The sequence below is a fragment of the Erithacus rubecula genome (assembly GCF_903797595.1).
Source record: "Erithacus rubecula genome assembly, chromosome: 3".
Classification (NCBI taxonomy): Eukaryota; Metazoa; Chordata; class Aves; order Passeriformes; family Muscicapidae; genus Erithacus; species Erithacus rubecula.
In genome coordinates, this window is record NC_136689.1 from 112,204,253 (window position 1) to 112,232,152 (window position 27,900).

Consider the following 27,900-nt stretch of genomic DNA (forward strand, 5'->3'; position numbering starts at 1 on the left):
CACCTGCAGTGACCTCTAGTGTAGTTTAGATTTCCTTTTCTTAAATGAAGATAGTATGCTTATGGAGACCTTATCTTTTTACTTACTTGTGTGATGATCTTCAGCTCACAGAGTTCTCTGTTGTATAGATATTAATCATTAACTAAGAAATTATTTGGTCTATTATACTTCTGATTTTCAGCCAGTCAAGAAAATTAGTTTTCATCTAGGGCTAAGGACACATTACTGTGTTTAAAAAGGATGAGTTGTAAATAATGGGAGAGGAAAGTATGCAAAACACAGGTTCAAATTTAATTAAAGGTCCAAATTAGACAATCACATGTAAATTTCTGCTTTTTGAGGAAAGCATAGTGAAGCACTTTACCATTGCAACATGCCTTGTATCAGACTGCAGAAGTTACACAGAACATTCACCTTGCTGCACGGTTTTTATTGCCTTCAGCTGGATGGGGACATTGTTGGTTTAACCCCCTGCATGTTTCAGTGCCTGCAGCAAATGCAATTCACCAAGCTGCACTGTCTCCCCAGCCTCACTGAGAACTGAGGTGGCAAACCCATGCTATGACCAGCAGTGCTGAATTGATTTCTCATCCAGTACCTGCAAATTGCAGACTCACCTCACTCCAGCTACAACACACTTCTTCCAGTCACCACCTGCCTGCATGCAGCTACCCCAGCTCTTTCTACATCCCTGCTACCCAATGCTCCAAGATCTGACCCTGGGAAAGGCAGAGCCAGCTCAGGTACCTGCATCTGCCACGTGAATGCTCATAAATCTTCACATTGCCAGTAAGATTGAATCAAACAAATCTGAGTACAAAATACTGAAAGCTGACTCTTAAAGTTGCCTAAGCTAAGTTGCCTTGCCTGAGTCCTATTATTGTCATGAAATGTTTTGAGTTGAGTGATAGTTATCAAACATAACTTGAGTGATAGTTATCAAACACAGAAGTGGAACATAGACGTAAGGAGAGTCCCCAGGTATTTCTGTATTTATTAACATGCCCATACAACAGAGCAATGGTAATGAAAATGCAAAGTGTTAACACCATTTTGGGGAAGTCTAGAAGTGTTTATAACTACTATTATTATATATTTGTATCCACAGTATCCATTTTTTTGAAGTAGATAATAATATCAATTTAGGAAAGCAGTGATGTAAGATAAAAGAAAAAGTGGTGTTTAATGGATTTACATTAGGCACTAGCAGAGCTATCCACCTATCAGATAAGAGGAAAGGAGGGAGAAGAGTATAAATACTTTTTAAAGTATTTGAAGTGATATGACCCAGCACAAATAGCCTCAGTGACATTTTAAGATCAAACAGTCCAAGCATCAGGTATATATACTTCAAATCACAAGGGGAAGTTTTGGAAAGTTGAGCCTGATCTGCCTAGCCTGATTTGAGCTAGTGCTCAGAGTAACAAAAACTTTTATTTAATTCTGACTTTCTCAAGCTTATCCTGCATATTTTTTAAAGTATCAGCAGGTTGCATTTCCTAATTTATTTGACTTCTAATGCATTCTAGTGACAATATTCCACTGAAATATTTATTTTAAAAATCAAAAACACATATACCAATTTACATTTTCAGGCTAGTGACTGTTTGCCTGAAGGATTAGAAAGGAATTACTACTAAGGCAAAAGCAAATATTTTTTAACTTCATGAAGAAATATGTGTTCAGATGTAAAAAAAAAAAAAAAAAAAAAAAAAAAAAAAAAAATTCTAGTCAAAGATTATATTTAAATATGATAATCCATAAAAGTAATGTTAAAATGTTGAAAAAATAGTAAAGAAAGAGGATGTTCTAAGAAAGGTAGGGAAGTCAGGGAATTTTTCAAATGCTCTGTACTGTCAAATATACATTAAATTTGAGACTGTGAGATATTGAGAATTAAACTGAGAGAAGTCAGCAGGAAATCAAAGTGATGATTGTGCCCAGAGCAAAGCACAGGAGATGCACAAGGAAGAGGGATTAAAATCTTGTCTGAAAGGGTGTTTGGAAGAGGAAATACTGTTCTGAAGCAAATAGGCAGGTGGACAGCAGTTGCATAAAAAAAAAAACTGGGGGGGGGAAAGCAATGTCACCTACAAAAATCATAGGGAATGAGGGCAAGAGTTTCTTCCATTGCAAAGGTTGTCATTCATAGGAAGCAAATAAAGGACATGTGTGCAGTAAAAGCAGTTCTGTCAGAGCCTGCCCCTCATGCTACAAACATCACTTGGAGAAAGGAAACATCTGTTTCCAGCCAGCACCAGTATCCTGGAGCCAACACAGGGGTGGACACTGGGGATGGACACTGAGCACACAGAGCCCAGCAGGGCTGGTGTGGGAAATGGGGCTTGGGCACCACAGCCAGTGCAGAAGAGCCATCCCAGCTCTTTCAGAGCTCTCTGGGTAAAACCAGATACCTCTGGATTCATTATAGTCAATGTCTGCCTTATGTTCATTATCACAGAAATTTATCTCAGAAGCACTGCCTTCTGCCTGGAAAATAAATGTTTCTACTTTGCTTCATTGCCTAATAGCTGGAGGAGTCCATTACCTTGGGAAAACATTTTTTCCATTTACATTGACTCTTAAATATTTTATGATCATTTTTCTTTCTAGCTTTCACAGTAAATAAAGCAAATACATGACAGACAGAAGATGTTAAATAGTCACCAATGTATGCAATTTTGTATATATATTGATCCTCACCTATTTTTATCCTGACTTTCTATAAATTGTGCTATACATTATACTGCTGCCTTTAATTATTTTCATTTACTTTACTCTGCCAGTGCTTAGTTTGACTACCTGTCAGTCTCTTTCCTATAAATACATCATAGTGGCTAAAAGAGGTGTAGCATTTAAACTAAGTGACTCTGAGTCTTGGATCCTAGTGTTTGAAAGGCATTTAATTTTTACTTCTCTTCCATGAGGATTGTTGCAGTGACATTTCCATGTAATACCTCTGCCACTAACTCACTTTCAGTTATTTTGGAATCAAACATTATTTTTATCAGTCTGAAAAAGATGCTAAAAGATTTTTTTAATCATCAAATGTAATACATTCTGTACATACAGGCAAAATAATAATAAATATTAGTAGTATTGTTAATTAATACAAATAATTATCCAGCTACATTTGTTGAAAGCAGAGAGCAGAGTGAGACTCTAAGGCACTTCAGGGATGAACTGATAGAATATACCCCTGAAAACTCATTTCTACAGCACTGTTGGCTGTTTGGCTCCTCTCTGTTTTTAGGAAACACAATGGAAGAATGGCATTAAGATTACCTGGTTTTGCATGCATGTATCAGCTTCAAAGAAATGAGCAGATGTGTACAGGGGAACTGAGACAAGACCTACCTAACACAAGAGGAGACTTTCAGGGCTGAACCACTGCAGCCTGGGCTCCAGGTGACAGGCAGAGCCCTTGCTGTGTGTGTAAAGCACAATACCCAGGCTTGGTGCCATGCAGTAAAGGGATGGTGGTTGTGGCAGTCACAAATGTTGTGCATTCAATTAATCAAACCCAAATGCTGGAACATTGTGGGGAAATTATGGCTAGGGTTATTGTGGTCTGTAATATCCTGTAAAATCTAGCTTTGTTTTTTGAGACTCAGAGTGTGAAAACACTTTGAAGAGATTTAGATTTAGAGATTTTGTGAATTCTACAATTCACAGACATACAAAATGGGTAATGCCCCATGCCTGGGGAAGGGACCACAGTGTCTCATCTGCTCCAAGCCCCATGTAGAGCACATAGCACAGGATGTGTCCAGGTTCTTGAATATTTCCAGTGAGGGAGACTCTCTGAGCAATCTGTTCCAGTACATGGTCACCTGCACAGGAAATTCTTCCTCATACTCAGGTGAACTTTCTGTCCATCAGTTTCTGCCCATTGCTTTTTGTCCTTTTTCTTGTCACCACTGAGAAGTGGCTGGATCCATCCTCTCTACACGCTCCCTTCAGATTCTGACAGAGATTGATGATATCTTCTCCCAGTCATCTCTTCTTGAGGCTGAACAGCCTCAATTCCCTCAGCTTTTCCTCATAAGAGAGATGCTCCAGTCCCTTAATGCTTTTCACTTCTTGGAATGGAAAAAACTTAAGCCCCTTTTAACATTATATGTTTAATATCAAAGCCAAAAAATAATTAAGTGTTCCTAGAAAATGTCGTTCTTTTCCATAAAATCTCTCTCTCCATTTTGCTCAGACACACATTAATATTGAACTAAATGTTTCAGAAAGTCTTCCAACATTTGTGAAACAGATTTACTATGCATAGGATATATATGACATCAATTTTCAAAGGTCAGGATGTGAAATATATTATTACAACATATTAACTGTACTTACTGACTAGGCATCACAGCATCAATTTTTTTTCTTCTGAAAACGAAAATATTGTCTTTGAGAACACAATCTTTTACCAAACTACCTTCTCTGAGTCTTACAACTTTTAGAAATTCAGTCACCTCAAAAGAGGTGAGATTTAAGGCTGGCTTCAGAACTGGGCAAACAAGCTTTGGGTAGAGTAAATTAACTGCGGGGGAACTGGAACTAGGGAACTTTGAATCAAATCAACTAATAAATTCAGCCAGAAATGGGGACTGGCTAGGGAGAATAAAAAGGTCATAATACTTGAGTTTCATTTTTCTTTGTTTAATGAAATTCCTTATTTGAAGGAACTCAATATTTTTTATTATACCTTTTAAACAAAACATTTTACATCAATTTTTAAAACACCACTTTAATTACTATTTTTTATTTTACTAAGATAATCAAAAAGTCCTAGTCCAAAATCTTAAAACAGTATTTTAACTTTAAATTTAAAAAAAAGGATACAAAATGTGCTTCCCAAAAGCCTTAGCATATTTATATTATATATATTATATATATATATTTATAATTTACAGTATATATATATAATATATATATATATATATGATATCTCTCTCTCTGTGTGTATGCATATATATGTCCTATTCATTTAACTTCTGCCCTCACCAGAAATGTTTGCTCTTCAGACAACTTTCTCATAGTGAGGCATAGGGCATATAATTTGTTGAGTTGTAGCTTGCACTGCAATTGGGTTTGCTTCTTAGAACATTTTCTGAAATTTGCTTTATAGATGTAAATTTTGCCTAAATCTCTGGGCCTCTTGTCTCCCAATCCTAGACCTTCATAGCTGCCTTGTTAGTAGAGAGCACTACTGCTCAAAAATTTAACTGGAGTTTAAGCTATTTGAAAGTAAGCCTAGATTTATTACAATCTCTTAAACAACTTTCAAAATTTCTAGCACAATACTTGACATACTTTTTTCTTGTCTGTCCATATGGTTCATTTATGTTTTCATGAAATGAATAGGAATATTTACAGAATTTTTCAGAGCCTGTTTATTAAACGGAATTAAACTGGGGAATTGTACATCAAGAGAACACTTCCTTCTTGAGTCATTCCAAGAGGTATGACAGTGATTCTATAATGAAAAGGGATACAACATATCCCAAATATATATTCAACTGATAATATAGAATCCTTATTTTTTGCAAGTCTGGACAGGCAGTAACTCTACAATATTAGAACTTAATTTTATTTCTACCAAAGAGTGGCAATTTGCTTTATGATCTTATGACCTTTGCATGCCAACTAAAGCATGGTAAACAGTAAACTGAAGCCCAAATTTCAGCACTTCTAAATCACCCAGTAGAAACATGATGTAAAGTCTCACATATTCTCTCCTAAAGTCTCTCTTATAGCAGCTTTCCTTTCAAATACCAAAAGGAGACCTACAAGAGAGCTGGAGAGATATTTTTTTTACAAGGGAATGTTGTGATAAGAGAAGGGGTAATGATTTTAAGCTTGGGAAGGGTGGATTTAGATTAGAGCATGCTGAGGCACCAGGACAGGTTGCCTGGAGAGGTTGTGAATGCCCCATCCTGGAGTGTTCAAGGCCAGGCTGGATGGGACTTTGAGCAGCCTGGTCTAGGGGAAGGTGACCCTGCCCATGGCAAGGGAATTGGAACAAGAAGATCTTTAAAGTCCCAACCCAAGCTGTTTTATGATTCCATGATTTTATTAGCACAGGCTGCCATGTTTTGAAAACATGACTCATGTTTTAGTTGCTGTACTGTCTTTAGACAATGTACATCAAAGGCTCACACAATAGAGCAAACAAGCTCTATCTTGATAAAGCAGAGAAAACTGCATTTTTCCTGTGCAATGTTGGTAAGATCTGGGAAAAGAGATTCTTTTTGTGGTTGAGTGTCTACATTGGAAACATTTCCACTCTAAAGTTCAGAGTGAGGCAGCAGCATTTGCCACAACCTCACTGAAAATTTAGTCAAGGAAATATATTCAAATGGTGTAATCTCCTTCAAAATATTTATTTCAGTGTATACCTTTTGTTCTTATTTGCAGAAATTAATATGAACCCAGACAATTACTTCAGATATCCTAAGCAACATAATTCGTAACATTTCCTTCATCCCATGTTCAGTAACCACTCACACATGGACCAACCTTTCATTCCTGCTTTCCATCCCTTCCTTCAACTCCTCAAAAGAAGTAAAGGACAGAGATGTTTTCCAGCACACCCAAAAGGAGAAAATGAAGCTAGACTGAGGCCAGGAGTAACTTCTAAGGTTGAGGGCATGTATAAATCCATTTTCTTCCAGCCCCAGAATTCACAGATGTTTATCTGCAATTTCAAGTCTTCCACAACAGGAATTTCAATACAGTGTTCTGAGTAAAGCACAACTCATCTATTTCTTCAAGCCAAATGTTCCTTTAGGAGGCATGTTTGTTTAGATTGGCCAGGTCATCTGAATAATTGAGTTTCTGTGATATTTCTATTCCTCATCAGGCTAAGAAATATGCAAACTCTAGAGCAAAAATTTTCATAATCTTACTATTACTTACTTGCATTATTTGTTTGTACCCTTATATTTTTGGTTTTTGTTTTGTTTTGTTTTGTTTTCATATCTTTAGCTAATGAAAAAATACTTTTCAAATAATGTTCATGTAAGCAAAATCTCTCTGGCTCATCCAGGTTTGTCTTTGTCCTCTCAAATTGAACAGCTCCATATTTGCTACAGACCCTCAGAGTATTAATGACAAACTACTACTATAGATAGGATAAAATTACCTGCTGATGGCTAGCTTAGATTATTGGATTTGTCATGCTGGAGCTCAGTCCTGCTGTATTTCATCTACCTTCACATTAAGATGTCTCTGCAGAAACCAGCACCAACACTGTCAGTGCCTACAAAAATTCTCTAAAGTGTATCTGATCAATGTTTATTCTCACAGAATGTTTAAGGTGGAGACCTGTGAATGACTCTATCCAGAAGAGCATTAAAAATCAAGAACATCATCAGCCAGTTTGCCTTTCACCTCATGCTGTTTTGTTCTCCTAAGTCTCATAGCTGGAATCTGCTTAGATAGATGCAGTTTTTAGGGATTTACAGAAAACGCCTAAACATTGTATGGCATCACAGTCTATATCAATTCTCTTGAAATATTTCAAAAAGAGTAGAAGCTTTGCTTTATCTCAGCACTAAAGATGGGCTTCAGCTTTTGCAAACCCTGTTTGAATGTCTGTGTCATAACTCAAGACACAGAGAATACTTTTTCTTCTTTTATCCACTGATTTCCAGTTGATATTCACTGCAATCTAGCTTATAAGAATCCCATGTGTAAGAGTGAAATGACTACAGTGAGACTTATAACTTGTTTTTCTACCTATATAGCCCAGATGACAAACTTCATGTGAAGCAAAGCACATGTGCTCAATGTTGACATTGTTTATCTTCTGTGACTGTCTTACACAGCAAATATATGATTAAAACACTCAGTTTAAATCCAGGCAGAAAGAGACATGATCAAAAAATTCCTACATCTTGGTCCAATTAGTATCCTTATAAATACATTCTAAATTAAAATATATTTATTTCTAAGCTAGAATTTATTCACTTAACATTTAACGATTTATCATAAACATTTATTATAAATCTTACACAGCTTAAGATAACTTGCAAGCAAAAACATACTAGCCTCCCTCTCAGAAACATAAAAACAAGCCATGACTGTATGTTGGCCTGAGTTAACACACAAACACTTCCATCATTCCTCACTGCCTAGTGTCTCATCCTCAACAGGATCTTTTCCCTACCTCTGCTGCCTTCCAGTGGCTCTGCTGCCTTTCAGCTGTCACCTCCCCTTTAAACATTTGTTCTTTCTTCTAGGATCTTTGGTTCTCCTTTACTTTTATTAGGAAGTCTTGCTTTACTCTGATTTGTGTGATTTACTTTATAAAGAACATTGAGAGTTTGGGTAAAAAGCTTCTTTCCCGGCTTCCCCTCTCATTCATTGATTTGAGCTGTATCTTTACAGAGGAAAAGGAAATGAGCTCTGTTTCTGGAATATTTCCAAATGGACCAACATTGCAAAAGTCCAGATATCTCAAATTCTTCATCTGCTAGTCCTCACTGTTATTTCTTTGCCATTCTCTGGCCAGAAAATGCCTCTTCCTTGCCCATCTCTCCAAGTAGGACATCATTTCTTATATGATTCAATGGAAACATCACAGTGTCATTTATCAAAATGTGTAGCATAGCTGGGAACTTCTTTCAATGTTTTATTCCACACTTCTGTTTCCTGCATTCACTTGGAAATATCCACCATCCTAACAAGAAAACCCATCTCTAGATTTGTCTCTTCCTGATACCTGAGTGAATGGCTGTAAATGGTGTGTGATAGCTGATACCTGAATGGTTCCTTCAGATTACAGGTAAGATAAACTTCTTTGAGAACCAGCACAAAATTTTTCACTAACACAAGTATATGAACATCATAACTCTCCTGATGAAACTCAGCAAGGATTCATTATGCAGACAATATAAGCTATTATAGCACAAAAACAAAATTAGCTCTTATATCATTCAACTGAGCCTGTGCCAAAACAAGAAGTAAATCACTGAAGTTGTGTATAATGCATGAGGTATACAACATTGTTGAAAATTGATTTTTTTTTTAATGATAAAAGGGAATTGGCACAGAAGTGATATGTAATTTTAAATTCTTAGCCTAATAACATTGCTAATTTTAATTGCTATTAGAAGAACCTTGTTTTCCTCTAAGGCATTATGTAAAGAATCATTCTAGCTCAAATATGCATGGGAAATGTTTAAGGGCCATTATAGAACCAACAATGAATATCAAAGCAACAGCACTAAACCAATAAATGTCTCGAGCTGTGATGCCAGGACTTGGCTGTTTAGCTATCAAGCAGACATTAACAGATGACAGATAAGTTATTATTCAACAAAGTTGGATGCAAAAAGCTTAAATGCATCCAAACAATAATGTAAAATACAATCTAAAATTTGATGAATGGGAAAAACTACGCCTAACATAAAAACATAATTTCTGTGTAATATTCTTAATTAGGAAATACTAACATTTCAGCATGCAAGGTTTTAGCAGCAGTTTGGAATCCAATTTATGAAACTGAGTCCCACACATTTACATATAATTGCATCTGTGCACAAGATGAGAAGAGGCTTTGGCCCTCAGTGGCTCAGAGCAGGGGGAGCAGCACAAAGGCCACCACATCCTTTGTCTTGCCTAGACACTTTTCAGCCCAGAATCAGAACTGTCCTCTGTAACAATAGCAAGAGCCAGGAGTTCTTATCACCTTCCGAGAGGTGACCTCTGCAGGAAGGCAGAAAGGTCTGTGGAGGCACACCCTTTTCCTCTCCTGACCTCAGGAAAGCCCTGCTCATGGATGAAATGACATTGGCGAAGGACAATACATGGGATTGCAAAAGTAGAGCCTTCCAGACATACCAGCACATGGATAAAATGGAGTGCTTTGCATCAGATGAGGATTTAAACACATCTTACTGAAATATACATAATTGCAGAGAAAAAGGAAATGTTAAAGGTAAGTAGCATTCAAGTTGTGTGACTCGATGAAACATATTACATTACTCCAGCAAAACTAGAGGGACATGAACATTCAACTAAAAGCAATGGAGGGATACAGCTAGAAAGATATTTAGTAGTGTCATTGAAGATACAAGCAGATATTATGTCCATTGAAAACAAGGAAGCAAATGCAAAGCAAAAATATTTTTAAGCAAATTTTATAAGCAAGTGTATCTGTTCCATAAGGACAGGACTCAGAGTAAACGAGTGCATGTAACCAAATCCAGCAACAAAATCTTGGTCATTGTGACAGAACAGACTCAAATATTTACTGCATGTGTATTGTTAAATGAGCAAATAAGCAAGAGAAAAAGAATACAAAACAGAGTCCAACTACATAGTCAAGGCAGTCTCTAATAAAGGACCTAATTTCTATTATTCTGCATTATAAACTCAGAGAACTATCCAAAGCTGACAGATTTTAGGGTAATTTGTAAATCAATTACTTTCTTGTTAACACTGTTATGAAGAACACTTTGGACATTACACAAACATTTGCTCAAAACAGCCAATTTGGGTTTAAAAGCAGAAAAGTGCCTGTAGGCAAACAAAAATGCAGGCCATATGTACCACAATTGAACAAAATGAATAACTATATTGAGTTAATCCACAATCAATTAATAATAATTTAATTTGAAGTAAAACTGTAGTTTAAAATACCCCATGAGACATGTAGGTGGTAGAATTTTTGCTATATGCTCTGTGTCCTAACTGGCAGGAAAAATTTGGTCATAAAAATTATATTTTAGTAATGATATTTAGTAACAGACATTTAATTACAAAACAAGGAGGGAATGTAAAAGACATAACGGCAAGTAAGAACAGAAATCCTGGCACCACAGTCTGAAAAAGAACAAGTAGAAAACATAAAAGTATAAAAATTAGTAGTCACAACACTTATTTTGAAATATTTGAAGGAGTAAGAACAAAACTGAGTAATGACACAACTTTTTGTCTGATCAACCAACACAACTCTTTTTGCAGACAGAAAGATAGAAAAAAGTTTGGACTAAGCTGGGTTAAACACAATATTCTTAGTCTATAAAAACATCTGATTTATGGTTTTTATCATAACATGGATTTTGTGTGTAAATGCAGACTGCTTTAGCTGGAAAAGAAGTCTGTATGCTAACCCATTAATTGCTTACCAAGTGATAACTTGCAATTGTAGTTAACTATTTCAAAACATTTTTAAGGAAAGTTCACTTTTGTTGTTTGACTTGGACATGCGTATTTTCTGTCATTCTTTGTTGCTCAGTTCTTTGCATATTTCATAGGAATATAATATTGAAAGTCCTCCCTCCCATTTATTCACTAAATTCATTCCCTGCTGGCAAAGACAACCATGTGCTATCATTCAGTTATTATTAGATACATTAGACAGCTTCCTTTTTCCTTTTTAATAATATTGTCCAGGGAAGCTCTGTAAGTCTCATTATGTTAGGTTGACTGCCAATGCTCATCAACAAAGGAGTAAGACATACAATAAAACCAAAACCACATGTGAATTTCTGGCATGACCTGAAGTCAACGGGTGCTGTGACATTTGTTTGGATTTCACCCTGCAATTACAGAAAGGGAGTGTTCTCACTCTTTAGGGCTTTTCTCATTCAGCCATCAGAAGCTCAAGAGCAAGGACAGGAATGTAAGGCTGGATTCACAAAGAGATTAGAGCTCAGGATCTACACACTGAATCTAAAAATCACCTACCTGGAGATTCTCAGCAGATCATTGCACAAGAAAAGTCTAAAGTTTACAGTTATCTAAAAAAATAAAATAAAACTTCTGGCTGGAGCACACCCAGAATACTTATGTCCTCAAAAGAATTCCCAAATGATAGAAGTACCATTTCTTTCTCCTCTGTGAGGCCATGCATGATTGGTGTTCTTTGACAAAAATAACCCTCAACTTTTTTCTTTTAAAAATTAAGGGGAGAAAAGGTGATGTATCTTTTGTCCTTAGCTTTTATTGTCCTCATATGTCTATGACACTCAAGGTTAACTCTCAGGAGGACTTGAACTACCTCACCCACTTCCCAAGAGAGTATGTTCTCACCATGTCTCAAATAAGCTAGAGTGAAATCTCAGTCCTATTAAACTTTCTCACACTACATATAGCAATTCTAGAAGAGTACAGAGACTGTAGAGATTTAAAAGGTCTAAATCCATCAATTGCCCCATAAAGCATGAAAAAGTTTCATTAGAGGAATTTATAAAACTCACAATCAACTCTTCCCTGCACTGCCACCTACAAAGACAGAAGAATGAGTCTGAATGTGACAGTGAGTGTTTCACAAAACTGAATAAATTGTAGTGGGTCTGTTGGTCCCCTGCTTTAGGAATTTCTGAGAAAGGGCATCTAATTTTGTCAGGAGGGAGAAAGTCTTAGCTTTTTTAGGAAGTAAGGCTCCTGCTCACTTGAGATTTTGAATTGTGTTTGTGTGTTCCCATAGACCCCACTCTTGCACACCTCATTCTCCATACAAATATTATGATTGCTTGATGGTTGATTTCTCCACCCTGAAAAGCTGATCTCTGAAAATTCTTTAACTGATGGAGAATACAGATACAGAGAATAAGAGTAATCAAAATTCCTCCCTGTCACTCAGCAGCTCTAGGTTGCTAATCTTACAGATTAAATGGGATACAATAATGCCAGTGTGAAGCTGGACTGTTAAAATATTTTCCTGGGGAAGTTATACTTTTGGAACTTGTGTAAATGTTCTTGCATTCATGAAAACATGGAGTTGATGAAGCACTTCTGGATTGAAAATCAGTATTTCCCTTACAGTTGTGCAGACTCTCCTAAAAATTGCAAAATAAGCAAAAATGTCAGCTTGAAAACACTCAAACTGACAGGTTACGGTAAAAGTTGCTTACATCTGTTCTCTTCTAAACACATAATAAAGTTTTTACTTTCCAAAAGATAGTGATTTTTCTTAGACATTTCATTAAGTTGTGCATTGTTGCTGCTGAAAGGACCAAGTTCCCAACCTTCATCCATGTGAATTTGCAATTTTTCTAAGGATGTCACACTCTAAAAAAAAAAACTCCATAATCACACCTGAACTTCATGTCCCATGATTTTATCTCTGACCCTGGACATCTTGGCTCTTGATCTCTTGTTTCTACCTTAATTAAGTGGAAAACAATCACTCTGAGTGGCCAGCAATCTGGAGTGTTTCCATACAGGAATGTGGAAACAGGAGGATTTTTTCTCTGCCTGGCTCTCACTTCTCTTGCTTTGAAGTACAACCTAAACTGTTCTAAGATTCTATGATTCTCTGACATGAAACAGGGCTAAAACATTGTTATGAACAAGACACCACAAGCATGGACATAGCAAATACATTACCAAGCCCTCCCTACCTGTGAAATTATATGATATTTTGTTCTTCTGATCAAACAATCCTTTTCAATGCTGCATCTTAAAAACAAACAAACAAACAAAGAAACAAAAGTAAATTGTCAGCTACTATTTCATTAAATCATAACTTTCTATAGACTATTCTTCCAAAAAGCAAATAAGGGGGTGGAGATGATTTGTAAGATATAAATACAATACACTCCTTATGGCTAACATATTAACTTGGTATGCTGGCATGTGCCTCATTTAAACACTTCGAGCTCTTTCAAGCACTCATGAAAACAAACAGGATATGGTTTTTTTCAGAAAGCAGAAAGGAAAGACTGAGACTGTATTTCATTATCACCAAACCAGAAGGTGCAAAACTGGTACAATGCAGAAGTCAGAAGAGTTGCTGTGATCTAGGTTTCTGAGAAGCAATCTGTACTTACCAGATACAGTGATGGGTTGAACTAGATCTTTTTCCTGTAGTGATGACACACATCCCTCTACTCAAATGAACAAAACCACTTTTGTATTCAAAGATGTCAGCTTTCCTTAGAAAACTGAATCCTTTGGGTTTATTACCAGGAAACTCAAAATGATTCAACCAGGCAAAATGAAATTTTAAGAAGTATAAAATATTCTATTTGCCTTCTGAACCTTGAAGAGGAGTCTTTTTGTGCCCTGCCTTTGTGACAGTCAGCTCAGTGGCCTTCAGAACTGAAAAGAACTGCACAGTCTGCTGTGAATTTTATGTAATCATAAAATCATTTTGTTTGGAAAAGATTTTAGGATAACTTAAATCCAACTGTGAACCCAGTAATTCTAAGTCCACCATGTCCCCAGGTGCCACACCTACACATCTTGTAAATACCTCCAGGGATGGTGACTCTACCACTTCCCCAGGCAGCCTGTTCCAGTGCTTAACAACAATTTCTATGAAGGAATTTTTTCCTAATAGCCAATCTAAATCTCCTCTGGCATATTTTGAGGCTATTTCCTCTTGTCCTATCACTTGTTACTTGGGAGATAAGACAAACACACACCTTGCAACAGTTGTTTGCAGGTCAGCCTTTTACCTTTTCCCAAGGTAACAACAAACCAGACACGTTCTGTCAGTAAAAATATCTTAATACTTTTCAACCTGTACAAGGAAAAGAGAGAAAATAATTGCTGGAAATAATACAAATCACTAAAGGTTGCTACAAACTCCTTGTAACATGGCTGGAGATATCCATCCATATACATGACAAAGGACAGATGCCACCCTCCCTAATTTTTGAGGTATCTTTTATATTGTGAGAATTGAAGATCAAGTGAGTGTCTCACCACTGTCCAGCACATCCATCAAGGTCTATGTTTGCATCAGGACTGTTGATCTACACAGTTTTGATTGCTTCCTCTAACAAAAGTGAAGCCTTGGGTCAGCAGCCTTTGCTCTCTCTGCACCAACACTGTAGATTCACCTGCAGGAAATCTCTGACTACCAGCACAATCAGAGGAGACCAACATTTGTCCACCTTTTTTATATCTCTTACCCTCATTACTGTTTGTGAGTGCTGCCACTCAACAGATGAACCTAATTAATGTATTTGGGGTTATTTTCAGTTCTCACTGGCCCCCAGTACAATGTGCTAGGCAGTGTATCCTACAGAACAATATATTGGGATTTTTTGACACAAGCAGGTACAGGAAATATGTCCTGGCAGACAAAATCAGATTCAGTGCAACACTCTGCCAAACTTTCTGGGAGATACCCTAAAGATAATTATCAACTGAGCTTGGATTTAAATTTGGGTGAAATAATTGCCATCTTTTGAATGGACATGATGGCTCACCAAGGAAAATGAGGGCCAGAAATGGAAACAAGGAACAAGCAAGATGGAGAGTGTGAGAATACCTTCATGTTACCCAACATTAAGATGAGAGTATCATACCCATGATGCAAATTCATACTATGAGAAAACCTAAGTAGTCTTCACTACTGCAGTCACACATTTTCTCTCTCAGATCAATTCTTGCAGCCTTTGGACAGGCTGGTAAAATCCCAGGACACCCTGGGGAAGAAGAAGGGCAGGGCCTAGCCGTCTGTCCCATCCTTTTCCACCACTCCAGCCAGGAGCAGACATGGACCAATTCTGGCAGGAGTTTCCTTTCATGAGCAGGAAGAAATTAATGTGTTCCCCCTTAATTCCCTTTTTCCACCCTGAAGAGCCCTACAAAATGCCATAACAAACACAGATCTTCAACTCTTCAGTTCCCAAGTGATAACTCCAGCCCTACATTCAATCAATTACGTTTAATTAGATATGGCCTCTAATGCTAGCAATATCTTTAAGAAATTGTCCTTCTAAAACTCGAGTAGACACAGCAAACATAAGAGGAAAATATACTGTAATTTTAATTTTAGATTTCTAAGCTCTAAATTTATTTCCAAATCTGAACCTAAACCTAATTATTAGCTGGAGTCCTTTCTACTGCTCTCCCCTATATTATGTAATAATTCTTGAAAACTATTACTTTATGCTAATTTTTACTATAAATAAATATTAATTCTGTCTGTCTTCATAAATCACAAAAAGTGCAAATCCTAAAACAAAATTTAATTATATGAATGAATTGAAGGAAGACCAGAAGTAAATGAGAGCATAAAGCACTGACCTAAGCAACTGTTTTCTCTTTCTCTATTTGTATTTGTCTATACCCTCTAGAATGAAAAAATGTTCTCTTTCAGTACTAAACCCAAAACTTTAGACCTGACTCCAATCTTTAATATCAATACCAACAGTGATCACATCAATGAAAGTGAAAGAAAAGCATATTCCCATAGAGTAACACACCATCTTTCTGTTTTCCTTGTCCCTGGAATATCTACCCATAAAGTGAGAAAAACAGAGTTTGGATTCTCTATTCATAACACTACTCCAGCCATGGCGTTGGTGTAAATCTCACCTCTACAAATGTTATGGGCTGTCCAAACATCAGCCCATAACATTAAGATGACACAGAACATTCATAATTTCTAAAACCTGTGCATTTCCAACTCTTCAGTAATAACAGGATGCAGCAAAGATCTTGGTTCTTATTGGGAACGTGCCAATAGGAGAGAACACCTCTTATCCTGAAATCTAATCTTAGCCCTAAATTTAAAGGAAGTTAGAGCCTTAACCTAATACCACCACCAGCCCTAACTTAGTTATAATCTGGTATGCAATCAGACTCTAAATTACACACTATATGCCTTTGCCAACAGTTGTTACCTTGTCTTCTGAACTTTGCTAGCCACAGAGAATCAACTGGAGTCTTGAAAATCCAATTCCAAACTCTATGTCTGATGTCAATTATCTGCAAGGCTTGGAGCATAATGACAGAGTACATCCAATTTCCTACCCTGTCATCACCTGCCCTCTTCGTAACTTTGTCAGACCACCAGCACAAAGATGGCAACAAATATCCTGAACACTTGAATTCCCAAATCCCAGTTATAATACTTGTATTAATTAAACACATGTAAATAGCAAAGGAAGATATAGAGCATTCACCCCTTCCTGCAGTCTTCTTGATTCTTCATCTCCCTGAGAAAATCAAAAACCTCTGCAATTCTCATTTACACTCCCAAAGCCAAATTCAAAATCTGCCTTGAAGTCTGGTGTTGGTTTGCACACCCAAGCAAGCAATGACCCTTTCAAAATTGTTTCCTTCTGAACATGTGGGTCCTAGAAGCTTTACATTCTGACTCTTACACAAACCATATATTACTTTTTAATTCTTTTTGGCTGCCAAATGTGCAGATTGCAAATTCCCAGTCAATTTGTCTCCACAGATTCCTCCCAGCAGATTATGAAAAACTGTCCCCTTTATTCTCCTCCCAGCAATACAGGACCTACTGCAATGCTACAGAATCCTGAATCTGCAAAAATTTCAAAGTCAACCCCTAATTCTGGTTGGGCCTATAGCCAACACAAAAATGCACATTAAAATATTCCCTTTTGTCAGCATTTGCCCTCTTCCTAGTATCTTAAGCTTGGTCATGTTGACAGAGCCAGGGAAACTAATAAAATACAATATTTCTTTAGTTTAATTTTAGCTGGGATCCAGTTAAATAGAACTTCTAAAAATTAAATATCTGATTTTGGCCAATTTTTTTCATTATTTCTATCTCTAGACAGTCTACACAGTCAGAAAGCCATAAGAATGAGCTAGATGGTGAAGAAAAATGTTCCAAATTCATACATTTCACAGAGAAGTTGATAACTACAGACAGAAACTTCTTCAATGTATTAAGAAATATACGTCCATCCTTTTATTAATTTTTAAACAGAAATTTACACAGTGTTCTACAACCCCATAGAATTTCTGTGCCACAAATTTAGGAGTGCTCTTCACCAGAAATGATAGACAGGAAGTATGATACATAAAGTATTCTGTTATGAGGTGTTTAATTTTTGTAGCAGTGTTATGATTTCAGTTAGTGCCAACATTTTTAGTTGCATACTTGATGCAAGTTCTCCACCTAGTGGAGTAATTTTTAATGCTTCAAAGGATCATAATTCCTTTCATATCATCATTTTTGTTTCTGATTCATTTAAGGAGTAATAGAAACAGTTCCTTACATAAGAATTTATAAATATTTAAGCTGTATAATAAGGTTTTTTCCAAAATAAAACTTCATTTCACACTGTGACAGAAATATTTACAGTAGTTTTGGAAAACATAAAGACCAAGAGAACTATGAAAGTAAAACCAGTTGCAACAATCAAACCTGTATCCACAAAATCATTTGAACAAAACTACCACAGATATTTTATTCATCTAGGTTTTGGTAGCTGAATGAAGTTCTATTTTCAGACAATCCTGTTCCCTTCAAAAATATTAACAACAACCACATTTAAAAGCAAATTTTAGTGCAGGCAACATAAATGCCCATATAGCATTGAAAAACAACCCCATCCAGGTGCCAGAGTAAAAAACAGCAATTTGAACAGCTTATCACGGGGCACAGGAAATTCCAAATTACTTGAAGCTCTTGTTTTGAGGCTGGATGAAACTGTAAAATACATATTCTGGTGTTACCATATACTTGTGAATGTACATCATGCAAGAATTCTGTGGGAAAGGGAACATGGCCATGTAGAAAGTCTAACCAGATGAATATAATCACCCAGCCTGCTTAAAAACATGGATCATGATAATTCTCCTCCCTTTGTTTATAAAAACAGCCTGCTAGAAGAAAAAAATACTTTAAAAAACCATCCAAACAAGAAAAATCCAACAAAAAAAAATCCACCTAAAACCCACAAAAACAAACCCAGAATAAGTGCTTATACAAAATAAGCAGTTCACCTGCTGAGACCAGATCTGACCCAAGCTCCAGTACCTGTAATCACAACTGCAGCACACAGCACAGAGAATTTACAGTCCCTTCAGGTAGGCTGGTGCTCAGCCACTTCAGGAGACAAAGGTCAAAACAGAGGGTATGAATTTCACCTCTGTTCTTGCTGGCGACAAGTGCACTTCCAAAGCAATTGGTATAATGCACTGTGCTCCTTGCATGACACATTACTTAATAATTGCACGGCTGCATTTCAAGTCACCTTCAGTTCACAGTAGTTTTTAGTTGTGACTTGACAGCCAGAGTGGGTTACAGTTATCCTGCACTTGAGATAATGAAGGTATAGATTATAGTTGAGAGCCCACATCAAACAAATGAGGTCACACGTCCTGACTCGATACAGATCACCATTATAAACTTGGGCTCATATAACATTACCATCAAAACGGTGCCTTGACTTGTTCAGTGCACTTACCAGAACTCAATTTGCCAGTGCTGGAGATCACATTCCCTTTTGCTGATGAAGTTGCTGTTTAATTTTCTGACTGTACAGGCTGACTCCCCCACACCACCCAGCCTTGCAGATGCAGGCAGACCTTCTTGGGCACCTTCTCTCTGAGTCAGCACAGCATCTCACGTGCACACTACGTTGCCTGCACAGCAGCAGCAGCAGGGAGATGTCCCTGCTGCACAGAGGGGAAACTGAGACAGCAGCAGGAGCCTAACACTTATCTCAAACAGATCACAAACAAGCAGCAGCAGAGGAAGAAGACTTAAATGAGATCTTTTCCTGTATGCTGATAACATGCAGCCTTCCAAAGCAGTGCATTGTACTTCCAAGAAGAAAGACAGTTACTCAATCCAGCACAAAAAATTTCTTAATGCTGGATTAGGCAACCTAAACACAGTATCCTGCAGGGTAAGACAGAAGGCAAGAAAGGACCAGACTGTTTCCTTGTGATCATGGGACATTAAATAAATAAATAAATAAATAAATAAATAAATAAATAAATAAATAAATAAATAAATAAATTCAATACTGTCTTCTACTGTGAATGAGTTTCGACTGTGGCACAATCCTTAGCATGTGAATTTTGTTGTATTTAGTCTTCCTATGGAAAAACTAAAATACAGGAAAATTACATAACATATGGAAATTGTAGAGCTATTAGTATTTTCTTTTTATGTTACTCATGCCCCTGAGCTCCTATCAAATTTTGGCCAGCCAGAAGCATGGAGCATTCACAGCAACTTTAGTACACTCATTACTGTGATTCTGGTTTATGATCCATCACCAAGAACAAATCACTTTTCCTCATTTCTGGAGATGAGAGTGTGGGCTTTAATAGTCCAGCAGCTCTTCACTGGAAAGAAAAGGGTTAAATTACTCCATAGTCCAGCCCTTCAGAAGAGCCTTGACTATTTGGAGAGAAGGGCAGAGAAGAATTGTCTGAAGTTCAGAAAAGGCAAATTCAGAGTCCTGCACCTGCGGAGGAACAACTGCATGCACCAGCCCAGGCTGGGGCTGACCTGCTGGGAGCAGCTCTGCAGAGAAGGGCCTGGGGTCCTGCTGGAGAACATCTGTCCATGGCCAGCAGTGCCCTGGTGGCCAAGAAGGCCAGTGGTGTCCTGGGCTGCATTAGAAGGGCATTGCCAGCAGGTTGGGACAGCTGATCCTGCCCCTCTCCTCAGCCCTGGTGAGGACACATCCAGGGTGCTGGGAATGTTCTGGGCTCCTCAGGACAAGAGACATGGAGCTTCTGGATTTGGTCCAAAGATTATTAAAGGCCAGGATCATCTCTCTTATGAGGAAGGGCTGAGGAAGTTGGGTCTGTTTACTCTCAAGAAAAAAACCTGAAAGGGCATCTTCCCAATCTGAAGGGAGGGTGTCAAGAGGAAGGATCCAGGCTCTCCTTGGTGGTGCCAAGCAATACGACAAGAGGCACTAGGCAGAAACTGGTATACAGGAAGTTCTATAGGAATGTGAGGAAAAACTTCTTTACTGTGCTGGTGACCAAGCACTGGAACAGATTGTCCAGGGAGGTTGTGGAGTGCCCCTCCCCGTAGATATTCAAGAAATGTCAGAACACAATTCTCTACCATGTGCTCTAGGACAACCCTGCTCAAACAGGAAGGTTGGACCAGATATGTACCCTTCCAACCTGGCCCATTCTATGATTCTGTGAAATTGCAGATTCTAACCATCAGCTCCCTAACTGGAGCCATAAGAAATGAAAGTGTGCAGCAAGGCTAGGAATGGAGCTAACAGGCCCCCAAGGACTGTGCTTTGAAAGGTTCTCACCTCCTCAGCAACCCTCACTGTACACTTTTCACTTGGTTTTCAAGGGATACAAGGGGTAAATTTTGGGCTGCCTAGCAACATGCTCAGCCAGTGTGTGTCCCCTAAGGAATCTGCAGGTCCTTGGTGCATTCCAGTTGTCATCTGCATGTTTGAAGTCAAAGGATATTGTATAACAAATACAGGTACAATGACAAGGGAACATCAGACTTAGACATGTGAATCTGGCTGAAACAGGAGGGCAAAATTTATGATCCCTCTTTCCTGTTCTTCTGCCTGGAAACATGTCTTCTGCTCTTCAGTTGCAGCTATGCTGGCCTTGTGCCAACATACTGCTTTCCAGTTTTGACTCTTCAGTGACAATACCCTACTGATTTCATCTGCTACTCCTGCTTATACATTGCCTTTATTTCTTCCTGAGAATCAAAAAATATTACTGGCCTTCAGAGACAGGAAGATAGACTGGATAATGATTTTCCCTGCTTGCCAGATTCCTTCACTGAGATTTTGACAAGGCTTCAGGTACCCAGTGAGAAAACATCTGCAATACCATCCTGCTGTCCACAAAGGAGGGACTTCATGTGCTATATGCTTATATTCAATTGGGTCCTAAACTTTTGTAGTCCAAACAAAATGAGCTTGTTACCTGAATGAAAACTGACCTCATATTCTTTGCCAGAACACAAATTACTAGAAGTAAAAAAATATATTCTCAGACATTTTAAAAAAATATCTTTAATTGACGAGCATGCCTTGATTTTTATACTTGCTCACACAAGAGTTGCTAAGAAATTTCATCATACTGAGCATCTAGTAATTTATAAGGTTGTAGCTGCAAAGCACTGCTTCAAGAATAAGAGCTAATATAATTGCATGGCTCTGGGTTGTTTGGGGTTTTTTTTCAAATTCCCTTATGGAATTGTGTGATGTTTTCAATACACAGAAAGGCAAACCAAAAAAATATAAATTACATTTGGGGGCACAGAGCTCCTACCTTGCCAAGTTTTATCTTGTTTACTACCTACTGCTTTGGTGCTGGGATTGTAGCACATCTTGAAGCATATTATTATGGGAAGAAACTTTCTTTACTTGTCTTGATGGAAAAATAAAAAAGCTGAAGTTTTCTGTGAAATATGTGCAAGAAAATTCCCTATGAATCAGCAAAGGCAAGTGGGGCAAAGGGAAGTTTCTAGAAATCATTAATACATGGAAATATTTCTAGCAAGGGAAATATTTAAGCATTGTTAGCCAGAATTGGAGCTGCTATACCAGTGTATGCAAGTTGCTATATATTTTACTTTGGAATAAAGTCACAGTTATCTATAATTAACAATATTATCCATGTTGGTGCCCTCTTGTATTTAGTAGGGGCTTTTTGGTTTGGGGTTTTTTATTCAGCTATATTAAATTAAGTTGCCATCTGGTTTTGACTTTGGGCTACTTGGTACTTTTTAATAACATGACAGATTCTTCTTTCTTAATCGCAGCTCATGAGGTGATCCCTTAAAAAATAAAGTGCTATTACAAAAACACAGAACACAGCTCACTGTGAGAAAACATATATTCATATATCTACAGCTGAAGGCAATTTTCTACAGATTGTCACTGTGCAGCTACAGGAAGAGGGGGAACATTTCTTCATTATATTATCATTATAATTAGGGTCATACTAGACACAGAATAAGTATCCCTTGGGATTGGACAGTGATTCCAAATTCTTTTTTTTTCTTCCTAAAAATGATAAATGCAAAACATTTTAAGTAGCTGTTGTTCCTTTTTTTATCTAGGGTACATGGACAAAATCCATCACATTGTTCTTTTATGAATTGACCATTTATTTCAGAAATTCTAAAATGCCTTACACAGAGAGACATTGTTTGTTGCAAGGGTTATATTCAGAGTTATGATTGTGGATATTGTTGGAGACATGCATCCTATTTATGTGTATGAGACTTGGTCCTTTCCTCTCCTCTGTAATGTAATTCATAATTGAAGACTTACAGAAAAAGTTTTAGAAAAATTTAACTTTCAGCTTTAATTGGATAGTACCACTGATCCATTATTTGCTTATTACCTGCTGAAATTAAGTCCAAGACACAAAGACATTGATTTCACATTGCCCAAATTAAAAATTGTGGCTCTGTTTGTAGTTTACAGAGCATGATGGGTCAAACTTGTATCTGAAGGAGCTCTGTGATTTGCTTTCTGAAGTTGTCTGTTTGACTAGAGATGGAAGGTAGAAGGGCTGATGGCTAAACCTACACAAGAAAAAGTCCCATATTTTTGGGAAGATTCTGATGTAAATTAGGATAGCCTCTAGGCAACTATGCTAAAATCTGAGTTTGTTGTTGAGGCAACAACAGCTAAACATTTTTACATGCAAGGCAGAGATTATCTTTCTTATGAAAAGAGCAAGGGAAGAGTTAGTTGGGCAAGGGGGTGGTTGCTATTGGCAGGATGTTAAGATTGTGATATGCAGATTTTTGGAATGTTCTTTCCATTCACAGTTGCAGTCTTACAGTTGAGCAAAATGGATTGCCATCCTACCCTTTGAATTGGCCCTTCAAATCCTTGTGTTTTCCTGCCTCCCTAAGATAGGAAGGGATTAAGGGTGACTGACAGCAGAAAAAAATTATTCAGCCACATATATGTTAATCTTGCCATCTTTTCTGCCAGATTTGGAAGGAGAGGGATATTTATAACTGTTCCTTTGTCTTGCTTTTGGACTAGCCACTGATTTCCCAGCACCCTAGAAAACATTTCTAAAGGTCTGCAACAGAAAAATAATTCTTTCAAGACAACTAATCTCTCCATTCATGTCATTCATATGAAAGCAATTCTATACCCTTAATATTGGCTAGAATATTTGGTCAGGCCAGAAAAAGACTGGGAGGGTCTGATAAACATTTCCTTTATCACAGTCTTAACTAACCGAATTTAATGTAATATTTGAAATTAAATCAGTGTACTTTTGCATGTCGCCAAACCTGGGACAGCAGCCTGTTTCTGGTCAGAGGCTGCAAAAGAGTTTATTTTGACCTCAAACACAACAAAGATATTATCTGAAGGCCTTCTTAACTGAGAGGGTCTCAGAATCCTGGCTTGCAAAATCTAAGTAAATAATTGTTATTAATTCAAGGATGTCAACCCAGTTTATAGAAGCTGAGATATAAAGGGAGTTAAATAATAAGTTAAAGCCTTTTCATTTCTCAAAAATCCACTCCAAATCCCCTCTGACATTTGTTCTACATCATGTACGTTCATCATTGCCAGGTCCCATTTTTTCAGAATTTAGCCTTAGAATACTGATACCTCTGAATCTGAAAGAGACCTTCATCTTTGCACATTCAACCCCATGCTAGGTACCAAACAGGAAAGTAATCTGCCACATGTCACTAACCATCATCATTTGTTATAAATACTTTTTGACATGGCCATATTGGATACCATGACAACATATTCTGCAGAAAAATGACAGGATTTGGGGGAAAACAAATGAATGCACTTTGTTCACTTACAACTAAGTATGATCACTTCAATTTTTCACTTTATTAATATTTTAAATACATAAAGACCCTTTTGTCCTAATGGATTCCAAAGCAAACCATTAAAAAAAGAAATAGCAGTGATTTAGATATTACTGCCTATAATTGAATTATATGTTTCTTGCTTCTGTGTTAAATTACTGCAGCAATTCAGCCTACAGATGACCAAAGTCTCTGATTCCTCAGTTTGAGAAAGCCTTTTCTTTGAGCAACAGACTTGTAATTGTAGCACAGGATTTGTCAAAAGATCCATTCTATCCTCTGATGAATTAAACTCATAAAAGATGCAAGAACACATTTGTGCTGCTGATAGTGACAGCACTAGCTCTGCAGATGTCACTGTTGCTGTCACTGTCACTGTTGCTGTCACTTTGCCCCACATAACTTGGTCAGCCCTGGGTTTCTTTCCAGAAACTAGCACAAAGCCTGATTCAGTCCCCTTTAAACATGGCCTCTATAGTACATGGAATTATACCAAGCAGGAAAAGGAGGATGCCATTTGGAGATAAATTTCTAATTAATTTAAATTTGCAATGTATGAACTACAGTTGCAGCAAACTGCTGATCCTTAATTTGGCCTTTTGGAGTCAAGTCCCTGGCCAGCAGGCTCAGTGTGAAGTGCTGGCCAATTTAGACCAAGCATTTCTGAAAGACCAATATCACAGAATTGCACACAATCAAAGGAAGAGACCTTTAAGATCATCAGAGTCCAGCCCATGCCCTCAACACCCCAACTGAACCATGGCACAGAGTGCCACATCCAATCTTCTTTAAACACATCCAGGGATGTGCATCTCCCCGGGCAGACCATTCCAGTACTTTATCAGTCTTTCAGTAAAAAACTTTTTCCTAATATCCAGCCTATATTTCTCTTGGCACAGCTTAAGGCTGTGTCCTCTCCTTCTGTCAGTGGCTGCCCAGAAAAAGAGGCCAGCCCCCACCTGACTACAGCCACCTTTCAGCGAGTTGTAGACAATGATAAAGTCACCTCTGAATCTTTTTTTCTCCAGGCTAAACAACCCCAGGTCCCTAAGCCATTCCTATGCAGTTATATTTTAAAGAGGCTACATGACTGTTCACCAGTGGTGTTCCTCAAGGCTCTATTTTAGCGCCAGATCTGTGCAATACACTTACCAACAGCATGGAATTAGGAGCTAAATGCAGGACTAGCAGATTTGCTGATGATACCAATCTGGAAAATGCTGCTGACTCTTGAGGAACAACAGAGGGGCCTTGCAGATGGATCCAGAGAGATGAGAGCATTGGGCAGTGATTAATGGGACAAAATTTAACAAGTTGAAATGCTGGATTCTGCACCCAAAACAGAGTAACACTCTGTTTTGGGGCACAAGGATAAATTGGGAGAGGAGTGGCTGGAAACAGCCCTGCAGAAAGGGATCTGGGGGTGCAGGATGACAGGATGCTCACAGGAGCCAGCAGTGTGTGTGCCCTGGCAGCCAAGCCATTCTGGGGTCATCAAACACAGCATCACCAGCTGGTCAAAAGAGGAAATTATCCTGCTGTGTTCAGTGTTGATGTGGCTTCAACTTGAGTGCTGTGAGCAGTTCTGAGCCCCACTGCTTAAAAAGGATGTGGAAGGTCTTTGGATGCATCCAGAGGAGAGTAGCACGGCTGGTGAGAGGGTTGGAAGGAACATCCTATGAGGAGCAGCTGAGCTTCTGTAGTCTGTAGAGAAGCAGGCTGAGGGGTGACCTAACTATTCTCTCCAAATTCCTGAGGATGGGGAAATGGAAATGCTGATCTCCCTCAGTTTTGGTAACCTGTGATAGGACATGTGGGAAATATGGGAATGTGCCCACATTGGGAGAAGGTTAGACTGAACATCAGGAAACATTTCTTTGCTGAGAGGGTGGTCAAGCCCCAGAAGAGGCTTCCTAGAGGCGTGGTCAATGCCATCAGCCTGTCAGTGTGTAAGAGGCACTTGGACAGTGCCCTTCACAACATGCTCTTATTTTTGGTCAGCCCTGAATTGTTCAGGCATTTGGACTAGATGATCATTGTAGGTCTCTTCCAACTAAAGTAGTCCGGTCCATTCTTGTCTGTTCCAAGAGGAAACTAAATTATATCTCCAAATATTCTATTTTATTCAGGATTTGAACTGAAAGAAAGAGATAAAGGGGTAATCATGGTTTATTTGTTTTTTGGAAATGTGACAGGCAAGACAGGTACCCATGCAAGCAATGAATGGTATGAGGGATTTTACACACCTCAAGTTAATATACCTCTATTTTTAAAGTTGACACTTGTAACATTTAACAGGCCTGGCAGGAGAAGCTGAACTGATGCAAACTGCTCCAGGAGAAGTTACTACTGAAACTTAATTACTTGCAAGTATAATCCAATGAATACTTGAAAGACTTTTTCATATGGATAGGAGAACTCTTGTATTTGCTAAAGAAAGAATATTTAGAGAAGTCTGAGAGGAAATAGCATAGAATTACAGCAAAAATCCATTTTCACAGGATCAAATATAAAATTACTTAAAGAAGACCTAGAAAATGTAATTAACTACAATATGAGTACAAAAGAGAAGGTAGAATTCAGAAAGAGTAAAATGAAAAACTAAAATTGACATACTGTTCCAAGAAAGCCTGTCAGCAACCTAAAGCAGATCAAATAAAATAAAACAGCATAAAATTACAGCTCCCTGTAAATGGACAGACAAGTCAGTTAAAATCTGTTTGGTTTATCAACATAAAGGTTGGATTTGACCAGGGTGTCCTGGATAACTGAAAAATGTGAGTGTTAATTCTGTGAAAGGTAGATTTGGGACCAGTGACTGAGATAAAGGGTTACAGAGTGGTATAACCCCAAATGTCATGCAGAAGAATAACATGTGAACAGACACAAAGCAAAAAAACACTGACACATAAAATACACATGAATGAATTAGGATTACTAATTTAGTTGGAAATATAAGAGGGAAAGATGAGGGTTTGTGGGATACTGGAGCCCATAGGAAGATGATTTCGTATGGATATGCCTAGAAAATTTGGAAAGTAAAGAAACAGTGTGTCAGACTGTCAGTGAACATAAATATATCAAAAAAGTATAAAGGGAAATCTTATTTTAATTAGGCACCATGGCTACTCAGCTAGTAATGAATTGTTCCCAACTGGGCTTGGCAGTAGGTGAATAGCTGCAATGTTCCTGAAATTATAAACACAATACAGTAAAGAACAGCAAGTACTATGACTGTAGTTTACTAGTGTGGTATCAAAATTTAATTTGCTAAGAGTGTGGAATATGTTCTTCATCAGTCCAGCACTTGTAGACATAATTACATTCTGATAATTTAGCCAGACTGAAAAGAAAAGAGAAGTGTCTCCCCAGAAAAAAATCCCTAGTGGGGCAGGGGACTCTGGACATGG